Genomic DNA, 25,817 nt, shown 5'->3' with positions numbered 1-25,817 from the left:
TTGCAAGATTCTACCTTTTAAACAGTTATTTTCTTGCCAGATCTCTTCCATTTTCCTCAAAATCTCAGTTTTGAACTCTTCCATAGCTTGTGAGGAGTTTTCCTTACTTGAGGAGGGTCCGGATGCTTGTTTGTTCTCCTCCTCTGTTTGCTCGGTTGTCTGGATTTTCTCTGTGTAAAAGTTGTCGAGTGTTAAAGACTTCTTTTTCTTGTTGTTAATCTTTCTCTTCTGAGCTTCCTGAGACTGGGTAGCCATCATTAGCCCAGCAGCTTCTCAGGTTTATCCTTGCGCTCAGGGTCTGTCCGCGGTCAAGCCCCCTGGTGGACCCCCTTGCTTGATCGTCTGCCAGAGGTTTCTTTACAAGTCTCAGGGTGCTGCTTCCACAGTCGTATACCCGTCCATGCTGGTTTCCCACTCAGGGTTTCAGAGCTTTAGTTCCTGGCTGTCTGCCTCCACCCACGCCTCCGCCTGTGTCTGTGCTCTCAGCCCGCGCTCTGTGCCCAGCTTCCACTCTCGGCGCCCTGCTCCCACGCTCAGATTTTGTGTGCGTTCGTTAGCTTTTTGGGGTCCTAAATCTTGCTGCTCTCAGGAACAGGCCCCGGAGTTGCCAATGACTCGATGGGTGCCCCAAACTTGCTCTATTTCTTTTTAGCTGGCTTCGGCGCTATAGGTGTTGTGTGTGGAGGGGGTGGGGGTGGGGTGGTTGCTTAGCCCGCTATTTAGTGAGAGCTGTTTCACCCCTTTATAGCATGGAAATGCCTCGATTCCACGTACCTTCCACGCTGTGCCCTGTTGTGGGGTTCCTCCATTCATCTGGACTTGTTTTTATGTCCCCTTGAGGAGTTTTGTGTGTTTTGGTCAGTAGAGGTTAAGAGCTGCTTCTTACTCTGCCGCCATCTTAACCCAGAACCGCCTGTTTTGATATCTTGATAAGAGATATTTTGATAGAAAGAGCCGACAACATGAATGACATGTTTAATAAGGTTTTTGATAGAATCATCTAGCTTGATGTCACCCATGTACATTGAGTGATTAATAGGATATTTTTGTTCTGCTACTTTTTAAATTTGGTAAACACACTTAGTTCTTTTCAGGAGAGATGGTAATAGATTCAAAACTAAGAAGAGCTAAAATTGAAAGACAACACAATTTGTGTAAATCATTCTTGGTATTTTTATGCAGAGAAAACAATTTTCCATGTGGAAGTCAAATATTTAAGCATCCACACTATAATTGGATCTGTTTGACAATTGTAGAATACGTATGTGCTGCCCATGAAGGTTTTATATATATGTCCATATGTCCAAATGTGGTTCATGGGAAAGGATGAATAGACATTTTTGGAATCTTGCCCACTGCTCTCCAAGGGAACCTTTGATTCCTGCCTGGAGGAGAGGAGGAGAAGCAGACATAAGTCTGGCCAAGCTATTCTTGTCATAAAGAATCTCATCTATCTTCCTCCCTAAATATTATAGAGAATTGAAAAAAATTCAAACCGCTTTCCTGGTTATTATCCTTAAAGTTAAAAGGGTACCTGGAGTTCACAGCTACACATTCTAACCAAATGTTAGTTAACCAAGAGGCCATCACAAATAGTGAAGAGCAAGTAAACCCATTTATCCAAGCAGATAGTAAACAGAAATTAAGTGGTTGTCTTTTCCCCAAAATTTCTCCCCTCTTAGAACCACTATCCTCCTAGTCACTTAAGTTCACAACATAGGTATTATCCTCAACTCCTTACTCTCTATAACCTACTGTAATCAATCTGTTCCCAAGTCCTTTTGATTTTACCCAAATACTCAAATAACTTTCTCTCCTCTGGCACTATTACCCCGTTATTTCTGTCATCTATTTTGTTATTGGATATAATTTTAGATTTGCCATATCAGAATTTAATGAACTCAGATTAAAATTTATTTCTTCAGTTTTTAGTATTTCCTTGATTTTATCCCTCATGTTATCTGATCCAGGCAGGGATTGTCAATACAATGTTGCATGACTCAGAGAAGAGGAAAACAATTTAAAGTAGATGGAGATACGAAGTTAGAGCTGAGCCCAACTTCCTTAAGAAACTTTCATGAAAGTATTTTAAAGGACATCAAGTAATGATCAATAAAACCAAAGAGGAATATCAGGGAATTTCTTCTTCCATTCCAGAAACTAAACAATAAGATTGACAGAAGTGTGAAATTACTCTAGTCAAGGACACCAGTATATTTTCCAGTAAATAAGGAGCAAGGGAATAAATATTTATATAGTGCCTATTTTGTGTTGGGCACTGTGTTAAGCTTTTTATAAATATTATCTCACTTTATTTTCAAAAAAACCCTGAGAGATAAGTACTATTATTATCTTCATTTTACAATTGCTAGCGAATGAGGCAAACAGAAGTTAAATCACTTGCCGAGGGTCACATAGCTACTAAAGGTCTGAAGCAGAATTTGGATTCAAATTTTCTGACTTCAGGTCAGCACTGGATCATCTCAATGCCTGCTAGGAGCTTGAAACCAGCAGGAGGCTAGCACTAAACTGTCAGGGATCTAGCACAAGATTTTTCCCATGAGTCATTATGTAAGAAGACAGAGACTTATCTACCTCAAAACTCCTAGTGTATGTGTTGGGCTGTCCCAAGTAGCCAGAAACAGCAATATCTCTGATGACATATCAGAACAATAGTGTAGAACAAAATCAGTTTCCAATAATGAAATGATGAGCCATTGTGGTGGTCTTCTAGGAGACTCGAAATCAAACATAATTATTTGGTGGCACCTTTGGGGATTAAGGAGATAGAAATGAGACAGAGGTAACTTGTGGCTTTTTAAGAGACCTGTAGTCAGTGTAATATCTGATATCTGATTATAACCTATTAGGGATATAATAGGAGACAAACCTAATTCCAAGTAGGTGACTGCATGAGGAAAAGGATACCATAATATGGATGAGCTCAGGACCTTATCCTTGGGCAACAGAAGCAGAAGCCAGGGATTACTCAGTACAGCAGGGCTTGATCCCAACTCTGGGTTCAGTTCTCTATTGAGAGAAGACAGGAGTGTGGCAAAGGACAAAACAAGTAATCAGGAAGTAACTTTCCCATCCAAAATTGTAGCAGGACACTGATAATACCATCCATAAATCAGATCAAATAAAAATTTTAAATCCTTATCTTTCTACCCCGTCCAAGGATACGGGAAAGGGTTATAACCTGGCCTTGACACAAAATTTCAATCCAGGATCTGATGATGGAGACCATGAACAAAGAAACTCTGAACCCAATGAATTGATGTCATGGCTTAAGAAAAGTCTAACAGAAAAAAAATACTAGAAGAAGAGAATAAATCCACAAGTGGAGGCAGAGCCTCAGGGGGAAAAAAAAGAAGAATGACTTGGGTATAAGGATTCCAAGAATAGATGAAAATAAGCAAGAAAATAACAAAACTTGAGTTCTTAACGGAAAAAAATACAAGAATGATTAAAAGCTTAGAACAGAAAGTGGAAAATGTGATCCAAGTAGGGTACTCAGTAAAAAACAGAATGGAGTCATTAGAACTCAATAATTACATGAGAAAATAAGAAAAAATGGGGAAAAATCCCCAAAAGTATAGATTAGAACATGAGACAAATGCTATAAAAAATAAAACCTGACCTGAAATAAAGGTTTAGAAGAGATAATTAAAGAATCATTAGATATCTTGACAATATTTGCATGCTGGGAGCAATAGCCTATACCCTATCCCCCTTCCCTTCATATCCATGCTGGACTAGTTTTTCCTTTAAAGGTTTTGAGAATATTTGAGACTTATTTGTCTCATGAACCTGAAGGCTTGGGCCACTGATATAATTATATATCATTGAATAGACAATGGCCACAAGGAGCTCTAGGTTCCCCTAATGTTGGCAAATAGATCACCAAAGGCATCTAAGAGGCAAAGGAGGTTTCACTCAGACAAATTATCGCAGAGTATCCTTGATGCATATCCTTGGCAAATATCTTTCCCTTGCTATGGCTAAATAAATCTTTGAATGCCTATGAGTGCCCCATTTCATTCTAATCTTGCACACAAGCTACCAGAGGTCTAGTCTGAGACAGATCTAGCCTATTTTTCTGGATCCCACATTTTCAAGAAATTGTAAAAGAAAATTGTCCATTTCTACATATTACAACTAGAGGACAAAGAATAAAATAAAATTAAAAGAGTATATTGGTCACATTTCTGAAAGAAATCCTGAATTGAATACAACCATAAATTCCAACATAATGTTATATCAGTGGTTTTGTGTATGTTAATGACATGTGTAAATTATAAGTATAAAATATTTATTGATATAGAAATTATAAATTTATAAAATATACAAGGATGTAATACAGAAATATGTTACAGAATACATGTATAATACAATGATTTAATAACCTAAGTGGTTATAGTCCAAAACCATAGCTTTCAGGTAATTGAAAAATACTGCAAGCAGTTAGAAATAAACAGTTCAAGTACTAAAGTTGTCATTAATATCACATGATCAAATTTCATATAGATGTCACAAAAACTTAAGCAATTCATATATTCCCATTAATTCTTATTCAATAATTGCCACGATTCTATCATAACTAACTTTTATAAAGTCCTTTTCAGGTCCTTGATTTTTTTCTTGTTTATTTATTTATTTATTTTTAAATTTTATTTGTTACAGGGCTAGGCAATGGGGGTTAAGTGACTTGCCCAGGGTCATACAGCTAGGAAGTGTCTGAGGCCAGATTTGAACCTAGGACCTCCTGTCTCTAGGCCTGGCTCTCAATCCACTGAGCCATCCAGCTGCCGCCTTGTTTATCTTTTTGATAGATTTGTCTAGGTCTAAAAGAGGGGCAAACTGAGAGTTGCAACTTTGGTTTAATGAATAAGATCATGTCATTCACTTTCACGGTTACAACTGTTAGTTGTGTGTTTTACTATCATAATTTGTTATAATGTCCCCGATTCTTGTCCTTCCAAAGATTCTTTCTAATTAATGAATATCATAATAAATAAAAGGCATTTGGAGAAAAAAGACTCAACAATTTAATCCTAAATAACATATAAGAGAAACACAATTAATAACTTCAGTAAAGTAGCAAGACGTACAATAAACCCTTACAAATTGTCTTACCCACCATGTTACTAACATATCATATTGCTCTTAGTGATAAAACCTAGCAGGAAAAGATAAATTATTAAAAAGAAGTTTAAAAATAACTCAGAATGATCACAAAGCTAAAATTTGTTAGATAAGCTATTTGAATACTGGTGGGTGAAAGAAAGTCTGGCTTGGTTATGTTAATCTTCTATCAACAAAATTTTCTTGGCCTTTCCAAGGTTTGAGAGCAGGTATGATTTCTTTTTTCCCCCCTGCCTTTGTATCCCCAAACACTCAATAAACTGTCTAATATTTTAAAATATTTGTTGAATTGAATGACAAAGGTGCAACTAAATTGAACAAAAATATGATTTTTTAAAATTGAAAATGAAATTTTCAAAATTATAAAGAACAAGTTATTTTCAAAGAAGAGGAATAAAAAGACATTTTCTCCCCATATTCCCTTGCAAAGGGGAGTCCACGGGTTTGAAACATTACATATATTTTCAGATAGAAATGTTTTAAAACAAATGAAAACATAAAATATCTCTGTCATGCTTCTTTGAAGTAATTTTCAAAAGCCCAGAAAAATTTTTGCAGTTTGAGAAGAAAAATAAAATTATAGTATAGGAACCATAATAATATAGACCATAAATTCCAATATAACACTATATCAATGGTATTATATGTGTTAATTATATGTGCAAATTATAAGTAGAATATATTTATCAGAAATTTCTAAATATATACAAGGATATAATACAAAAATACATTATGGAACACATGTATAATACAGATATTTTCTATTTCTAAAGAAATTGTAATACACAAATTATAAATTTAATATCACAATAAAATATATGCATTGTACACATTTGTTACATATACCTATATAATACACATATGTAAATACATTCATAGATATTTGCTGTATGTGTGAAAAAGAGAGCAAATAAGCAAAAGGGCTTGCCTATAAAAGGAACTAGAAGGGAAAGTAATAACTGAAAATGTTGATTCTCAGATTTGTATGTAAACTGGTTTTGAGTATTTTAGTCTAGTTTATTTGTGATTGAGAAAAGGCCATTTACCCTTTCACTGTGGGATTCACACAGCTGAGCTTTGACCTGCATATGGGATGCATACTTTAGTTCTTCATTTAATGAATTTTATTTAGCCTGTGTCATCTAAGAACTCGATAATCAGGTCATCTCTGCCTTGATCCAAGTATAGAGCCAACTGAAGACTAGTAATCCACTAGACATCTTCTTCACAGTTGGCATCAAACCATTAATTAATATTTGTGTCTAGTCGTTTGACCAATTCCAAATCCATTTATCTATTATATAGCTTAGTTAATATCTTTCCCACAAAAATTGTCTGAGAAATTTCTTAAATGCCTTGCTGAGATCTTGCCAAGCCATATCTACAGCATTCCCTTTATCTAACACAGTAATAAAATCTGGTTAAAAGGAAATGTCAGTCATGATGACCCCTTCTTAAAAAAAAAATCATGTCATCACTGCTTCTTTTTCTAAAAGTTTACTCTCCTTTAGGATAAAAGGATTGTAGGTCTATGATGTGTCCAGGGAAGACTAGCACCTCTTGCAGACTTGCTGAGATCTTTTCAGGGCTGTTCATCCACCTTTGGTGACCACCTTTCCCCCAGTTCTCACTTGTGGCTCCAAGAAAAGTGAACATGGGCATTGGTCATACCCCAATAAAACCATCTGGAAGACCAGCTAAACCAGGGTAAAAGTAAAAAGCAGGTCTCAGACCTTTTGGTGAGTTAGGGGGTGTCTACCTTAAGCATGTTAAAGTTTACCCTAGCCAGAATGGGAAGATGAGAATAATTAGTTTGAAAAGCCATGAAGATGGTTGAAGCAGGTGCATTTAGAGCTTGGCCAAATATTGGAGATGCCACGGTCATCTACTACATCCCAGGCCATCACCAAATTCTTAGACTTTTGTCCTGTCCCTGGACTTAGATGACTAGAAGAGTGACTTTGTGCAACTCTGCCTCAAATCCATTTTATATATAAGAAATCAGTCTCATGATGTCATTAGTCCTCTCCCAAAACAAAGGACAAACAATAGCATATATATGTCTATATGTATGCATGTATATACATGTGACATGGTTTCTAATCCATCCCAATCTAATAAGTATTTATTAAATGTGTAGTGGAATATTTCTAAACTTGTAAGTGTTATAGATCTGCCTTCCTAATCAAATAGAAATATAGTGTACCTATATAATATGAGGTCCATACTCTAACTCAATGAACAAAGGTGTTCTCTATAAAAGAAACACATTTTTAGTTTGCTTGATCCATTTTATGCTGAAGTAAAAGAATTTATTGTTATTTTTACACTTTGAAGAATTGGTTTTCTCAGATATTTAAGGACATTAATCATTACCTCTTGTTTGTTCAAAGATGTTTCCTGTTAAAAGATAAGATCTCTCTCACTCAGACATGGATAACTCTTTTTCACTTGCCATGTGGTTTTATTTGGACAGCTAAATTATATAATGTTGAAACTCTTCTTTTGCTCAATGCCAGTTCCATGGATTGTATGATAATATGTCTTCAAAACTCAATTTCCACCCAGTGCTTCTGACCACTTGCTTCCAATCCCTGATGTAGCTCCCATATCTATATAAATTATGCCATTAGCACTTTGGGATTTCCTTCCTCTGAAAATAGAGTATATTACTTGGTTTTTGCTATTTGTAAGACATTTTGAATAATCTATTGTTAACTAGATTGTGGACTTTTGTATGCCACAAACGTCTGTTATGGACAAAATACTGCTATATGCTAGAGTGAAATTCAAAATTGGGGGTTAAGTGAGGAAAGCAGTCATTGTCCTTGATGAACTTTCAAATAGGCTCCCTCTCATTTGGAGACTAAAGGCAAAGACTGGATAATCACTTGCTCAATACATAAAATATGCTTTTCAGATACTGTTGTAGTAAGTAGCTGAAGTTCTTTCCAAAGCTAAAATTTAATGACTTTTTTATTCTTATGGATTTTTAATTAGAATAGATCCTAGAAACCTAATTCAGTGATCTCAGTGAGACAAATGAGATTTTTATAGGCCTCAGTTCTGCCCAACTGCCCCAAAATCACTCAAACTTTTAGATTGAGAATTCCCTCACTTTTACTAATATGCAAATAATGTAAATGCTAATTTTTAAACTACTATGGTGTCAATGCATAAAACTGTCTTTGGATTTCATTCATTGGGCCACGAAAAAATGAGGCACTTTCAACATTTTTGATAACCAAGTTCCCTTAAGTGTGGCCCAAGACAAACTTAATCAAACAGAATTCCAGTCTATAGTGAGTTATATGACAGTGAACATTCAGTATATTTTTTGAGAAACTCAGAGTTCTCAGAATAAATTGTTTTCATCCCTACCCCTTCATTACACCAGCAACACTTTATTTTCCCAGGCATCAGTACACCCAAAAACAGTGTCCATAAAGTCTTAATACAGTATTCTGTTACTGAAAGCTCAAAACCACACCAAGACTTTCAAGATACCATCAGAGAAGTCTTGTATACTTAAATTCAACTAATCAGCAAATAAAAACTATTATGCATGTGTTCAGTATTGTGTTGGGTGATGGAAAGGATGCAAAGGAAATAAAAGTCATGGTACTTTAATTTTAATTAGGGAGACAAGATTAATATACTTGGAAACAAATTAGCAAACAATATAAAAGAATATGGAAATAAGAGGATGTTATTCATCCTTCGTTTTTGAGAAAGACCAATGACATCATAAGCAATGTCTTAACTTGTGCATGAATTGGATTCAAATGAGGCATAGTTGCCCAAAGTCATTAGGCCCCCCCCCACACACACACACACACACTCTCTCTCTCTCTCTTCCAGAGTTATCCAAGTCCGGAAGCAAGATAATAGGTTCTGGATGGTGGGTGATAGCCCTAGATGTGATGGATGACCACAAGGTCTTCGTGATATCTGACCAAGCTCTAAGTTCTCCACAAAATCTGTTTCAGTCATCTGTATGGCCATTGGAACGAATGTTCTCATTTTCCTTTTCCACTGGGGGAAATCTTCACATGCTTGGGGTAGACATTTCCCTAAATTACTGATAGGGTTTTAAGGCTTATTAATTAATCACAATCTAGTTTAGTCCAGCTGCTGAGATGATTTTGAAGCCTACAGATAATTAAGAGCTAAGTTGTGTAGCATAACCTATAATTGCTATGGTTGTTCAGAGAAGAAAGATATCAGTTTGAGTAGGAGAAGATTGTAAAGCTGGGGAATGAATTGGATTTTGAGTGACATAAATAATTGGGGAGAATAGAGGGCAGTCCAAAAGAAAAGAAGAGTCTTGAATGAAAGCTCAGATGCTCTCTTTCAAAATTGCTGGTTTGTCCAAACTTTTTGTAAATGAAATCTGACCCAATAGCTGGAGGGACTCTAGGCCCTGGATTGCACCAATCTTTCAAAACTTTTTCTCTTGCTTGAGTGAGAAGGAATTGTTTCTCCCTGTTTCTGTTAGATTGAGAATGCAGATAGACCTCATTAACACAAGTAGCATTTTGAGAAAAGTGCAGGTGAGATAAGTCTAGGTAAATAGCTAAACTCTTAACAGATTCAGATGTTGCAGCCTGAGTTTGTTTCCAAGCATTTCAGTGTTTATTTGGACCTGTCAAAAATACTTTGAAAAGTTGACAAAACTCTTAGCTCACAACACTGCTGGTGAGTTAAGTAGTACAAATTATCTTCCTATCTATTTTATAGAAGAGCAGATTTGAACTTCAGAGGTGAAATGTTGGAAACAAAATACATTTTCAAAAAGTTCTGTTAAAAAGAGACTATAGTAACTTCTTTTCCAAGAAAGAAGCAGAACTATCCTTGTTTCACAACTGGGATAACTGAGGTCAAGCACATTGAAACTAAAACCAAGACTCAGCTCCTATTGTAGAGTGTCTCAAGTCTTTTTTTTTTTTTTAAATTTTAAACCCTTACCTTTCGTCTTAGAGTCAATACTGTGTATTGGCTCCAAGGCAGAAGAGTGGTAAGGGCTAGGCAATGGGGGTCAAGTGACTTGCCCAGGGTCACATAGCTGGGAAGTGTCTGAGGTCAGATTTGAACCTAGGAACCTCTCATCTCTAGGCCTGGCTCTCAATCTACTTAGCTACCCAGTTGCCCTCTCAAGTCTTAAATCATAACTTTTGGCATATTTTTGTCCCAATTAAGGAAAAAATCATCACTTAAAACAAAAGTATGTGATTTCTGAATAACCATAATTAAAATTTAGTTTTGAATGTTAAAACTATTCAGAAATAGCATGAATTGGAACAATTCTCAGTTTCTGAAGGGGGAAATATGCCAGGCATTTCTATGAAGGTATTTCTGTTGAGCTGAGACAAATTAAAATTCCAGAGATGATTTTGGGTCCTTATCAGTTGGAAAGCCTTAAGGAAAATGCCTGGCATATATCGACCATTAATTTTGTTCTCCTGACAAAGGTTTCTGAGTTTCTAAGAGATAAACCAGACAACATCCATCGTAATAGTTCTCTTCAACATTTAAAAAGAAGACGAAGTTAGAAAGAAAAGCCATATGTGTCTTAACTCCCCCCACCCCAAGACAGGGTTCAATTGCTTACACACTATCCCCAGACATCTCAAAGGCTTATTATTGTGGTAGTGTTTTTCATCCATTGAGTTGTATCTATTTCTTTGTGATGCTATTTGTGTTTTTCTTAGCAAAGAGAATGGAGTGGTTTGCCATGTCCTTCTCCAGCTCTCTTTACAGTTGAGAAAGCTGAGGCAAACAGAGCTTAAGTCACTTGTCCAGGGTCACTCACCTAGTAGGTGTCTTAAGACCAGATTTAAACTTAGGTCTTCTGACTCTGAGCCCAATGCTTTAACCACTGTGCTACTTAGCTCCTGCCTACACATATCCTTTTCTAATTGAGGTAATTATGAAAATATGAATTTGTAAAGGAAGCATCTATAGACAGAATTGGTTACTACTGCAATAAAGTCACTCAGTAAGACTTGAAGTTCTTCAACTCAAGAAGATCCTTGTAACTCAAAGATTCTATTATTTCATGTTTTCTAAGGGAGATGGCTTCTTTTTAAAAATCTATACAACATTCATTTGAAATTCATTTGAAATTCTGGGGAACATTCCTGCATAGGGCATAGCATTGGTTTTGCTCTAAAGGAGAAAACAAAATATCCTTTAAAATTTTCCTTCCAGCTCAGCTCTCTTTTCACAGATGGTAAAGAATTGCTTCCATTACTCATCCTAATGATTCTGGGGGCTCAAGTTCTTAGTAAGAATTGAAGTTTTTGTTGGTTCCTGTAAAAGTAGCTGCCATTTGGATAGCACTTTAAAGGTTGCAAAGCATTTTACAAACACTGTAATATAAATCTCTCAACAACCATAAAGTAACTATTTTAGATATTATTTTCTCCTACTTTACAGATAAATAGTTGAGGTTATTGGGAAGTTGTCTGGAGAACAGAGAGAATAATTAATATTCTTAGCTGTGTGGCACAAGAGAAAGAATGTTGGATTTAAAATAAAGGAATGGGTTCAAATCCAGAGCTGCCATCTTCTTGTGTTAACTATACCCTTTGAGCTCAGTTCAGGTAGTTTAGTTATACAGTGGACAGAGTGCTGGGCCTAGAGTCAGGAAAACATCAGTTCAAATCCAGCTTCATATACTCATTTAACTGTGTCTGTCATATAACCTCTGTTTGACTCAGTTTCTTCGATTGTAAATTTAAAAAAATTTTTACATATTTTTCCATGGTTACATGATTCATTTTTTCTCCCTTCCTCTTCCCTCCTCCCTCCCAGAGCTAAGAAGCAATTCTACTGGGCTATACGTGTGTTATCACTTGATACCTATTTCTATATTATTCATTTTTGTAATGGAGTTTCAATTATAAATTGTGATAATTATAATAAAACCTACTTCCCAAGGTTGTTGTGTGGATCAAATGAGAAAGTGCTTACTTACCACAATGCCCCGCACGTAGTAGGCATTGTTACCTGTTCCCTTCCCTTTCCCTTTAGTTATTTCATCTGTAAAATGAGATAATTAGACAAAATGATCTCTAATATTTCTACTAGCTATGAATCTAATGAAGGAAAAAGGATTGCATTTTTAGAGAAAAAGTTCTTGGCTCAAATAATTCTACTCTTCTTTTGGTTGTTGTTTTGTTCCTTCTTTGTCCATTGTCTGCATATATTAAAGAACTAAGCTCTCACACATGAATGATGATATGAAGATAAACTATAAAAGCCTTCTTGGATCTGAACCATCTTTTTTTTCTGTCTCTTTCTCTTAAAAAAAGATAATGTCCCCATTGTCTGACTGAGACAGAAGCTCTCTACCTCCTCATAAGAACACAGAGGAGGAAGGTTCTAAGACCACTATTGATAGGGAACAATGGGACTCTTCTTGTCCGACTTTTCATGGCAGTTAAGTAAGTCTGCTATTAACTATACGATGAAAGGGTGAAAGCTGGGAAAAAGGGGAACCTGCCATTTCATGAATCAAACTCATCACTGTAATGACCTTAGAGTCATAAGCAGTAATAAGTGAGGGGCAAGTTAGCCCTTTAGGGTTTGGGATATTTAAATCCTAATGTCAAGAGAGAATCACACTTTAGCTAAAAAATTCCAAACTTCATTTGGAATTGGTAAGTGTGGGACAGAAAAGAGGTAATGAATATCACTCCTGAGTCAGACAGTCTATTACAAAGGGAAAAATGGCAGGATGCAAGCTTCCATTTATATTGATGTTCAGTTCTTTTTCAGTTGTGTCTGACTCTTCATGACCCCATTTGGAGTTTTATTAGTAAATATACTAGAGTGATTTGCCAATTCCTTCTCTTGATCATTCCACAGATGAGGAAAGGGAGTCAAACAGGGTTAAATGACTTGCCCAGGTTCACAAGGTTCATATCTGAGGTCACATTTTAATCCAGGTCCTTCCAACTCTAAGCCTGGACCTAGCTGCCCCCTAGTCTTTACATTCTAATCTTGACACTCATTTTGCTTGTCTACTCTATCTGCTGTCATCTGTCTACCCCTTTCTAGCGATGCAATTTTTATAATTACTAATATTTATATAGTGCCTACTATATGCCTGTACTGTGATAAGCCCTTCATAATTATTCTCATCTGATTTTCACAACATCCTGGGAGGCAGGTGCTATTATTATTATTATTCTCATAATAATATGAGGCCTTGCTTAGAGGTCATAGAACTAGCAAGTGTTTGAGGCTGGACTTGAACTCAGGTTTTCCTGATTCCAGATCTGGCACTCTGTCAACTGAGCCACCTCCCTGCTAATCAAGACAATATTGCCATTGCTCCTCGAAAGGCTATCTTCTAGTTCAGGGGTCGGCAACGAATGGCTCTCAAGCCATATCTGGCTCTTTTGAGGGCCAGATATGCCTCTTTCTGCAGGAGCCATAAAGTCAATTTTTTTCAGGCGCTGTTACAGGAGTGTGCACTGTTACAGGAGTGCGCACTGTGAGCACTGTACAGCTCTCACGAAATTACATTTTAAAAAATGTGGCATTTATGACTCTCATGGCCAAAAAGGTTGCTAACCCCTGTTCCAGTTCCATTCAACATCTCTTTGATTTCTAAACCAAAACATCCCTCCAAGGATAACTTTGCCCCATATGGGCTAGACATCTCTCCCTGTTAGAATGCAGCTTCTTGGAGTTTAGAAACTGCCTGTCTCACTTTTATATTTGTATCCTCCCACATTTTAGTTCAGTGTTTTGCATGTGGCAAATGATTAATAAATTCTTTGTAAATTATTCATTAATCAATTCAATGAACATGGGTACCTACTATGTGCCAAGTACTTTACTACTTTACTACTTACTAGGGAAGAAAAGATGAAACTTAGTCTTTGCCATCCTAAAGCTGATAATATGGCATCCCTGCCTGATCTGCCCTGTGTCTGCTTCTCAAGTCCAGTCATTCTAATGTAGGGCAACCATAAGTCATTATTTTTGGGCATTCTAACCATCATAAGTCAACTACCAGAAAGTGCAATCTTACACAACTAGAGATTCCTGAATCACTTTCCTGAATCAAGAGGGCTCCAGGACCATGTCGGTCTGATTTGGTACTAGTCTAGAGCCAATCTAGATGTATTCTGATTACAAATTCATGCAAATTCATGATCTAGATTTACAGTGAATCAAAGTCAGCCTGATGGTTCATGGGTAACAAGTGTTACATTTTGTATCTTTTCTTCTTTTTCGGTTCAGAAGTCTTATTGGGAAACGTCTTTTTGGTTGTATCACAATTACAAATTCCCAGGGACTGACTTTTAGGTAAAAAAAAAATCAATATATTGATCAGGCTAGCAATAACCAAGCTAGTAATAACCAAGAAGCTAACTGAACTCTGTCATTGATCAAAGATTCCCTCTCTTAGATTCATAAATAGACAATTCTGGGAACTCATTATCAAAACTTATCCTTGGACATCATCCCAAGACATCTCTAATTAATGAGTAACCAATGGGGAAGGTGGTCCATCAAGACTCTCAACCCCTTCCTATCCTTTGAGAGATAGTGAACAGTCATGTAATGATCTCATGACCTAACTTCTATGGGAGCACCTAGGAAAAAGGAAAAATAAAAATTTCTAATGAATTCTCTCTCGGGTCTGTCAGAGGAGATCATAGGATTTAGAGCTAGACCATCTAGCCCAGGGGTTGGCAACCTTTTTGGCTGTGAGAGCCATAAACACCACATTTTTTAAAATGTAATTTCGTGAGAGCCGTACAGTGCTCACAGTGTGTGCTCCTGTAACAGTGCTCACTCCTGTAGCAGCGCCTGAAAAAAATTGACTTTATGGCTCCTGAAGAAAGAGCCATATCTGGCCCTCAAAAGAGCCAGATATGGCTTGAGAGCCATATGTTGCTGACCCCTGATCTAGCCCATCTCCTTCATCATTTGTTGTTGTTGTTCAGTTGCTTCAGTCTTGTCTGACTCTTCATGATCTCATCTGGGATTTTCTTGGCAAAGATACTGGAGTGATTTGTCATTTCCTTCGCCAGCTTATTTAACAGATGAAGAAACTGAGGCAAATACATAGTTAAGTGAATTAACCAGGGCTACACAGTTAGGAAGTGTCTGAGGCCAGATTTGAACCCAAGAAGTTCCTGCTTCTAAGCCTGATGCTCAATTCACTGTGCCACCTAGCTTCCTCCTAAAAACAGATAACATGGAACAAAACACTAATCAAGACAGAAAGCTATACTGAATAATATATTAGATATAGTCAGGAAGCCTTGAGTTTGAATCTTGCTTCATATGCTTACTAACTGTGTGACTCTGGGTAAGTCACTTAACCTCTCTAAACCTCATTTACTTTATCTATAAAATGAAAGGATTGAACTCCATGATTTCCAAGTGTTCTTCCCAGCTCTAAATATCTGCCCCTTTAATGTGTGCTTTTGGCCACCACAAACTCCACTGAAACTTTTCTGGTTCACTATTATCTTCTCCAGGTCTCCGATATGGACGTTTAATTTTGATCAATGATTTCCTCACTGCTACTCCCCATCCTCCATCACCACCCCTAAGTAGAGACTGCAGTTTAGTACTCGCCCTTGTTTCTTCTCTTTCTGGTCATTGGATGACTGTAGCCACCATTGTTGGAATTTAGCTTGACCTATGACATCTATACTTCATAGTATAATTACTCTCCACATCTATGTAAAACCCTTTTCTAAGACCACATCATTAACACATGAGAATGTACTTGCTATTCTGGGGCTTTATCTCACCCCTAAGCCCTTATTTCCCAATTCTCTCTATACTCATCCTTGGCATTATAAAGACAAATGGTCATGAACTCTACTATTACGGCTTCTAGGTAGATTATTTGCTCCAAGGATTGCCAGCTTGATGTGATTTCTGGAAACAGCTTGATGGTCTATTTCTGTTTCATGAAAACTTCAAGGCTCATTCTATGGTCTTTTTTTTTTTTTTTTTTGGTTCAATGGGTTTTCCTTATTTAATGGTGACCTCCTGTCCAAGCAGTACAATTTCCATATATTGGTCTTTTTTTCTACCCCAGAACTCCAGGGATAGCCAAAACAAATATAATTAGCAGTGCTATCTAATGAGTGATGACAGAGTCCTTGGTACTGTACCAACCACTAAAGCTTCTGGTCTGTAAAGCATAGCCAAGAAAACATGATGCTATTCTAATCTTTGTCTGTAGGGGCCCTTTTGGGAATTTCCCAGGTGGAGAGGGCATTATATATATATATATATATATGTATATATATATATATATACATATAATTTTTAATGAAAAAATTATGAAAGGCCAGTTTTCTGTTTATCTAAGACTAAAGTCCTATCAGCTGAGAAATGAGATACCCAAAATTATTTCATGTAACTTGTTTCAGCCATTTAAATCACTGCTGTTGATCAGTCATTCAGTCAATCTGACTCTTTGTGTCTCCCTGGATCATAGCTCTTGCAGGTTCTTCTGTCTTCTGCTCTCTGCCTAAGTCTGTCCAAGTTTATGTTTACTGTTTCCATGACAGTATCTATCCATTTCATTCCCTACAATCCCCTTCTTCTTTTGCCTTCAATCTTTCCCAGCATCAGTCTTTTTCAATGAATTATGTCTTCTCATTATGTGGCCAAAATATTTCAACTTCAGTCTCAGTTTTTGACCTTCCAGTGAATAGTCTGCATTGATTTCTTTAATTATTGAATGATTTGATCTCCCTGCTAGCCAAAGGACTCTCAAAAGTCTTCTCCAGCACTACCATTTGAAAATATTGATTCTGTGGCACTCAGCTTTCTTTATGACCCAGCTCTTACAACCAAATATTATAGCTGGTAAAACCATATCTTTGACTATATGGACCTTTGTAAGCAAGGCGATTTCTCAGACTGTTCTGTCAGAAGAGATCATAGAGTTAGATCATCTAGCCTATCTCTGTTATCATTTGTTGTTCACTTGTGTCAGATTCTTTGTGACCCCATTTGGGGATGTCTTGCCAAAGATCCTGGAGTGGTTTGCCATTTCTTTCTCCAACTAATTTGACAAATAAGGAAACTGAACAGGGTTCAGTGGCTTGTCCAGGTCACACAGCTAGTAAGTGTCTGATGCTAGATTTGAACTCAGAAAGATGAGTCTTCCTGATTTCCAATCCGATGTTCCATCCACTGTGCCACCTAACTTCCCTTTAGCGACTATTACTTATCACAAATTAAAGGCTCAGTAATCATATGTATTCAGTACATTGATCTTTCTCTTCTCTACCTTCCTAATGCATATATTATTTGAACTTCTCATCTAGCATTTGATGATATGGTATCTCTTCTAATTCTTTGGGTATTTTGTTTACACATGCAACTCAGAGGTTTACTCTTTTTTTTTTTTAATTTCATTTTATTCCTCCCCCCCACCAATTACATCTAAAACCAGTTTCCAACATTTCTCAAAGAATATTTTGAGCCTCAAATTCTCTCTCTTCATCCTTTTCCCCCATCTACCCCATTTGAGATGGTAAGCAATGTCAAAAAGATTTTACATGTGCAATAATTAAAACATTTTCCCATATAATCCTTTTGTGGAAAGAAAATTAAATAGGAAAAAAATTAAGAAAGTGAAAAAAATTTGCTTTGTCTATATTCACTCAGTTCTTTTCTTTGGGAAATAGATGGAATTTTTTGTTGAGCCCTTTGGGATAGTTTTGGATCATTATATTTGCTAAAAATAGTTATTATTTATATTTGTTCATTGTAAAGTATTCCTGTTATGGTACAATGTTGTCCTGGTTATACTTATTTTCTTCTGCTTCAGTTTGTATAGGTCTTTCCGGGTTTTTCTGAGCTCCTCCTGCTTGTCATTTCTTACAGCATAATGCTATTCCATTGTAATCATATAACTTACTCAGTCATTCTCCAATTGATTGGTATCCCCTCACTTTCCAAATATTCATCCCTCAGAGCTTAGTATATTACATTGAGAATAGTAGGCTCTTAAAAACAAACAAACAAAAACTCCTTACCTTCTGCCTTAGAATCAATACTTTGTTCCAAGGCAGAAGAGGGGTAAGGGCTAGGCAATGGGAGTGGAGTGACTTGTCCAGTTACACAGCTAGGAAGTGGTCAAGGTCACATTTGAACCCAGGACCTCCCTTCTCTAGGCTTGGTTCTTAATACACTGAGACACCTATCTGTCTCCATAGTAGATATTTTAATAAATATGTGTTAAATTGAATTGAGATATAATCTATTTGCTACTAGTAATTAAATTGTGGAGCAGCTAGTGTAATGCAAGGTGGCTAACAGAAACCTTTGCTTCTATAACTTCTAATGGTTACAAAAAGTCAGTTAAAGATCTTAGAATCTTCAGAAAGTCAGTTAGAACTTAAAGCTATGTATAGAGATGAAGCTCCAACTGATGAGGCTTTTGCCTTCTGGCTTTCACTGCGGCTAGAGGCTTTTGCTTTGACCTTTTGGCTTGGCTTTGGCCTAATTGCTTCGGCCTTGGCCTGCACTTATTTTGTCTTGGGGAAATTTAATCCTATCTCATTTCTCTGGACCTCTCCCTGATCTCTCCATCTACATCCCTCCCCTTCCCCTGAATTTCCTCTGGGCCCTGGGTGGAAGGGAGGACTTGGTGATTGAACATTGTGGGTTTAGTTTCTATAGACAAGTAGAGTATCCTCAAATAAGTTAGTTACCCCTAGTTTTAGTGATTTGATAAGGACTTTACTTAAAAGGCAGTCAAATCTTCCTGACTGGGAGAGCAGCCTGTCTCAGTCTAAACCTCTCCGTGACCCATCCCCCACCATCACCCCTCTCCCTAGCAGCAGTTAGAAAACCCTAAACCCCTCTCCCCTTCTGACTGACCCTGGTATTAATAAATCCCCTTGTTACCTATTCAAACCTTCTGGTGAATCATTGTGTCAAAAATTAAGTCAAGGGCTGAAAGGGAAGGAATTATTTTCTTTTATTTCCTGAGGGAACTGGAGGCATCCAATTAATGTTATCAAGAAGTAATAATCTTTGAATAAAAGGAGGGATAAAGGTGAAATAGGTATTAGGCAGAGGGATGAAGGGGATGGTTGAATGTAGGGAAGGAATAAATGAGGTCAGGTATATTGGATGATAAGGGAATGGAAGGGTGTATTCAGGGGAGGCAGCTTAAAACAGGCTAGAGGCTGAGGTTAGAGACAGAGGATACTGGGGAAGATAGGTTGAACCCTTTCAGGAAAAGAAAGGTATTTCTATAGGTACAAAGGAGTTGGGCCAGTCAGAAATGTTTTAACTCTGGCTGGAGGGCTTCTCTTGTTAGTTTCTAAAGTCTCTGGAGGGAGGAGTCAAAGGGGTTCCTCCCTGTCAGTGAAACTGTTAGTAGAGGAAGTCTCGGGTAACCACTTCCTGCCAAAATGGATGCCCGCAGTTCCCTCAAGAAAATAAAAGAAAATAATTCCTTCCCTTTCAGCCCTTGACTTAATTTTTGACACAATGATTCACCAGAAGGTTTGAATAGGTAACAAGGGGATTTATTAATACCAGGGTCAGTCAGAAGGGGAGAGGGGTTTAGGGTTTTCTAACTGCTGCTAGGGAGAGGGGTGATGGTGGGGGATGGGTCACGGAGAGGTTTAGACTGAGACAGGCTGCTCTCCCAGTCAGGAAGATTTGACTGCCTTTTAAGTAAAGTCCTTATCAAATCACTAAAACTAGGGGTAACTAACTTATTTGAGGATACTCTACTTGTCTATAGAAACTAAACCCACAATGTTCAATCACCAAGTCCTCCCTTCCACCCAGGGCCCAGAGGAAATTCAGGGGAAGGGGAGGGATGTAGATGGAGAGATCAGGGAGAGGTCCAGAGAAATGAGATAGGATTAAATTTCCCCAAGACAAAATAAGTGCAGGCCAAGGCCGAAGCAATTAGGCCAAAGCCAAGCCAAAAGGTCAAAGCAAAAGCCTCTAGCCGCAGTGAAAGCCAGAAGGCAAAAGCCTCATCAATTGGAGCTTCATCTCTATTTATAGCTTTAAGTTCTAACTGACTTTCTGAAGATTCTAAGATCTTTAACTGACTTTTTGTGACCATTAGAAGTTATAGAAGCAAAGGTTTCTGTTAGCTACCTTGCATTACACTAGGTACGCAGTGGATATAGCATTGGTCTTGGAATCAAGAAAGGTCAACTTCATTAGTTCAAATATGGCTTCAGACATTTACTAGCTGTGTGACCCTGAGCAAATTACTTAAACCTTTTTGCCTCAGTTTCCTCATTTATAAAATAAACTAGAGAAGAATATAGCAAGCTTCTCCAGTAATTTTGCCAAGAAAACCCCAAATGGGCTCACAAAGAGTTGGTTAGAACTAAAAATGACTGAATAACAACTGAAATCCAGTTGTAAGTAAGAGATAATAAGCTTGATTTTGAAAACAAGGGAAATCCCTGCAAAAAATTTCTGAGGTGGGGCTGAAGCCTAGATAACTAAGTATGGGCTGGACTGACCTTAAAGTCAAAATGACCTGACTTTAAGATCTACCTCTGACACAAACTAGTTGTGTGGTCATGAGCAAGTCAACTTTCTAAGACTAAAAATTAGAGATGAATTGTTGGGGTGCATCAATTAAAGGAATTTTCACACTGGAAACACTGCTTGATATGGGCAGGAAGGGAGGAAAGCCAAAAGACCTTTTACTTGTGCCACTTGCTAGCTGTTTGACCTAGGCTAATTGGCTTTCTCTCTCTGCTCTTCACTTCCTCCATAAACAGAATAAATTGTCTGGGCTTAAAAATCTTTGGGGTCCCCTTCTCTAGAATCCTAAGACCTCAGTAATTAAATATGTACATTTCTTCCTATTCTCAGCACTGAGATTATAGTATTGGTGTTACACTGAAATAATTCATTCCAAGTATTCTGTTAGAGTCATTCAAATCCTCTTCCTCATGAGTGCTAATAATAATAATAATAATAATAATAATAATAATAAGCTAACATTTATATAGTATTTAAAGTTTATAAAGTGCTTTACGCAACTTTTCGAGGCAGGACCTATTATCCCCATTTTATAGATAAAGAAACCAAGGCACCAGGAGGTTAAATTACTTGTTCAAAATTACACCAGTAAAAATATAAGACAGGACTCTGAATACAAGTCTGAAATAATATCCCTGTAACATCTAGCTGCTCTGCCTCCAAATCCCTATATATTAAGGAGGATTTATTTAACCCATTGAAGAGAAACTCTAAAAATAATTTCCCCCTTCTAAATTCAGCAATATAGGAAGCCTTTAAAGAGTGTCCAGATTGCTTGTCCAAAGGATGATAGTTACTCTTTTTCACTCATAATCTCACTGTCCCTAAAGCTCCCTGAGGAGTCAAATTTCCAAGTCTTTTTTCTCTTCCTTGAATAAAATTAATCATATTTTTCCACTGAGATTTGATTTTTTTTTCAGTTCTGATGGCACTTGAGTTTTTCCAATTCATGGTGACTCTAGAGATTACTCTGTTCTTTCCATTTATGCTGTCATAACCCAAACATGGTTAATTACTTACCCATGATGCTCTTCTCTATGTTTCTTTTTAATTTCAACAAATCAAAAAGGCTCTTATGTTCTTTGGCACCTTCTTACATTCTTTTTGAACTTAATAAAACCCATTTTAAGAGTTTCTAATCTGGTTTTGTTGTTAGGATTTTTAAATAAAGCAAGTCTCTTGGTAATTAAAGTATATCCTTCACATTTTAGCTTAAAAATTCCTATTCATTCCAGCTGTACTTAAGGAACAATTTACATGATAAAAGAATCTTAGAATTTCGGCCTAGGAGAGACCATAGAAATCATCTAATCTGATCTCATTTCACAGAGGAGAAATTGAGGCTCGAAAGAACAGGTAGTGGCACAATTACAATCATGAACTAGTTCTTCTATAACTCCATCATGTTTCCTCCATCAAAGAGTATAGTAAAAAAATATTGACTTATTTTTAAGGAGATAAAAAAGGCCAAGAGAGAAAGTATACTAAAGCAGGCTGATGGTGGAGTCAGGCTGATCTGAGTTCAAGTTCTGTCCCTGACACAAACTAGTCAATTTCCCAAGTCTAGAAAAATTATTGCTGACCTACTTCAGGGAAAGGAGTTTTCACACTAAGAGCTCTAAGTGTGAATAAAATCAGATCCAGAACTACAACAACAATAAGAACAAAGTTCCTATATTTCTCATGCTCATTTGATTGTTTTCTGATTTCCTTTTTTTTAAAATTAGAGCTCTTGATGCACCCTGAACATGAAGTGCCAGGTAGAGTCAGTAGTAACCAAATATGGCATATTAAGAAGTCTGACATAAGGCTAACTACTGTTCAAGCATGAACAAAGCATGCATACCCATGACAATCCTCTTGAACAAATACCACTCCCAGGCTAGAATACTCTGTCCACTGCATGTGGCTTCATTCTCTCTTATAATAACTATGTCCCAAGCTGGAAAAATATGTGTTCTTCATTCATGTTGCTTTTCCAATAGGTATAGTTAGGACGGTCTCTTATAAGATAGAATTTATTAAGTACCTATTAGGCAGCTAGGTGGTGAAATGGATAGAGCACTAGACCTGGTATCAGGAAAGAGTTGTTATTCAGTCCTTTCAGTACTGTCTGACTCTCCATGACCTGATTTGAGGTTTTCTTGGAAAAAAATATTACAATGTTTTTCCATTTCCTTTTCCAGCTCATTTTATAGATGAAGAAACTAAGGTAGAGTTAAATGACCTGCCCAGGGTCATATATCCAGTAAGTATCTGAGCCTGGATTTGAACTCAGGAAGATGTATTCTTTCTGACTGCAGACCCAGCTCTCTATCCACTGCACCACCTCACTGGTGAGAGTCAGGAAGACCAGGCCTGGCATTCTATCCACTATCTACCTAGCTGTCCCTAAGTTCTAGGAAGGAAAGAAAATTCATAAAAAGAAGCTAAAAAGGGATGGGGTGGGTGAAGTACCCAGTTGAGGGGAATAAATGATTAAGAAAATCTGGAGGGCACCCTGGAGAGGATTGAAAATAGGACTGCCTTGACTGGGTGCATTCCGTCAGTAGCAAGTTCTGGAAGAGAACTTGCAGGAGTGCAGGATTCTTCCAAAACATGAATTTCTGAACTGGAGGTAGCTTTCAGGATAAAGAGGTTTCTTTTTTCTTTCTTTCTTTTTTTAATATTTCTCCCCCAAAGACGTGTTGATGTAATTTTTAATAATTTTTTTTCTGACATTCAAATGTAACACTGGGTAGGTTACCTCATCTCTTTTGCCTTAGTTTTCTTAACCATATAATGGGGAGAGTAATATAATTTACTTTCTAGGGTTGTTGTGAGGTTCAACTGATATAATAATAATTGTGTAAAGTTTAGCACAATAAGTGCCATATAAATTTATTATTCTTAGCTAGACACTGGGGCTTATAAAGGCAAAAGTAAGAGTATTTGTCCCCTGAGAACTTTTATCAGGGAAAAACACACACATATATAAGTAACTGCAAAGTAAAAACAAAGCAATTTAAGGGCAGGCTACTAGTTAGCTAGGGAAGGCAGAGTGGGAACTAAGAAGTAATACCTGAGCTGAGCTTTGAAAGGGACCAGGAATTTAAAAAGGCGAAGGTGATGGAAAACAACCTGCTCTTAAAGGATGGAGACATAAGATGGAATGTTGTATATAAGGAATAGCAAGAAGGTCAGTTGGGCTGGAATGTAGAGAGCATGATCCTGAGTAATATGTAATAAGCCTGGAAAGGTTGCCTGGAGCTACCCTGTGAAGGGCTCTAAATGCCAAACAGATGGGCTTGCATGCGATCCCAGATGCTAGGGGGAGCCAACTCGAGATTACTGAGCAGGGAGTGAAAAGGTCAGACCTGCGCTTTCACAATATCTCTTTGGCAGCTACTTTGAGGAAAGAAAGCAGAGTGGAAACATTGAAGTCGGGGAGACCAATGAGGCAGCTTTTGCAATAGTTCAGTGGAGGGTTTGAGCTCAGAGGAGTGGAGAAGGCGATGAATTTCAGAGATATTGAGGGCATATAATTGAGAAAAGCACACAACTGTTTGGTCATGGAAGATAAGGAGAGGAAAGAGATGAGGATGACTCCAAGGTCAGTCAGTCAGTCCAAGCATTTAAGTTCTTTCTATGTACTGGGCACAATGCTAAGCACTAGGAATACCAATAAATGCAAGCAGATAGTTGCTGCCTAAAAAGAACTAACATTCTAATTTTATTGTTCACTTGTTTCAGTCATGTTCACTTGTTTCAATCCAACTTTTCATAATCCTATTTGGAGTTTTTTTGGCCCAGATACTTAGGGTGGTTTGCCACTTCCTTCTCCAGTTCATTTTACAGATAAGGAAATCAAGGTAAACTGGTTTGAATGACTCACCCAAGGTCACACAGCTACTAAGTATTTGGAGACAGATTTGATCTCATAAGATTGAAGTCTTTCAGACTCCAGGCACTCTGTTCACTGTGCTGCCTGTAAAGGTGGGGCAACAGGGATTTTAATAATTATTAAAATACAACCTAAATGGTTTGTGGATCCACACTTGATTGAAGGAGAGACAGGACCAACCAGGATAGGGAGACCAGGGTTCACTGTTTAACTGACACAGGAATGGCAGTTGGCCCAATGGTCACCCAGCTCACCCCAGGCCAGGGTCTATGGAACCAGCAGGCAAAGGTAAAAGTTTTTACAGTTTTAATTGAGGGTAACTAAATAAAGGATGGGATAGGGGATTCTACACTTGAAAACCTAAGGGCAAAACCTAAGGGCGCAGGGAAGGACTTAACTACTCTATCCTATTGACCTAAGCCAGGCAGGGTCCAAGGGAGCAGTACTGGAGTCACAGGGAAACTTCTTCAAACCTGGTTCCAGCCAGGTTTGGTCAGCTCAGCTAAAGAGCCTGAGGGTGGCTTTCAATTGGGGTCTTACAGTAATCCAAGGATGGTCACAGGATGCCAAGAGCCAACTCCGCCAGGTGATCCAAGGTACCCAGGTAGGGAGAGTGAGTTTGCATTGCTGTCCACCAGATCCCAAACCACTTCCCCACTTGGCGCAGCTCTGCAGGTCTTGTCCACTTGCAGAAAGCCTTCACCTCTCAGGATTCCAGGGAATCTGGGTGCAATTTTTTCCTAACTCTGAGATCTCCAAGGGTTAGCAACAGTTATGTCCAACCACTAATGGAGTCTCTTACAGAGCACAAGCCCTACTTCCTGCTCCTTCATTCCATCTTGGAATCCTCCAGCCCTTCCTGCTAGGTCCAACACTATTACTAAATTAATTGCTAAATAAACCCTTACAACATGCCTAGCTGCCCCTACATTCTAATAGGGAAAGACATGTAAAAGGAAGGTAAAAAGTGTAGAAGATGGTGGAGAAGTACCCAGCTGGAGTGAGTAAATGATAAAGAAAGATAGGAGAGCAGCCTGGGAGGACTGAAGACATGGTTGCCTTGACTGGGTGTCTTCCTTCAGTGGCAAATTCTGGGAGCAGCCATGCAGTCAGGAAAACTTGCAGGAGTGCAGGGTCTTTTGAAAATATGAATTCTAGGACTAGATTGAGTTTTCAAAATGAAGAGATTTTTCCTTCCTTCCTTCCTTCCTTCCTTCCTTCCTTCCTTCCTTCCTTCCTTCCTTCCTTCCTT

This window comes from Gracilinanus agilis, chromosome 1 (assembly GCF_016433145.1).
Source record: "Gracilinanus agilis isolate LMUSP501 chromosome 1, AgileGrace, whole genome shotgun sequence".
Lineage (NCBI taxonomy): Eukaryota > Metazoa > Chordata > Mammalia > Didelphimorphia > Didelphidae > Gracilinanus > Gracilinanus agilis.
The sequence above is the reverse complement of the archived record's forward strand: the minus strand, read 5'-3'. Positions refer to the sequence as shown.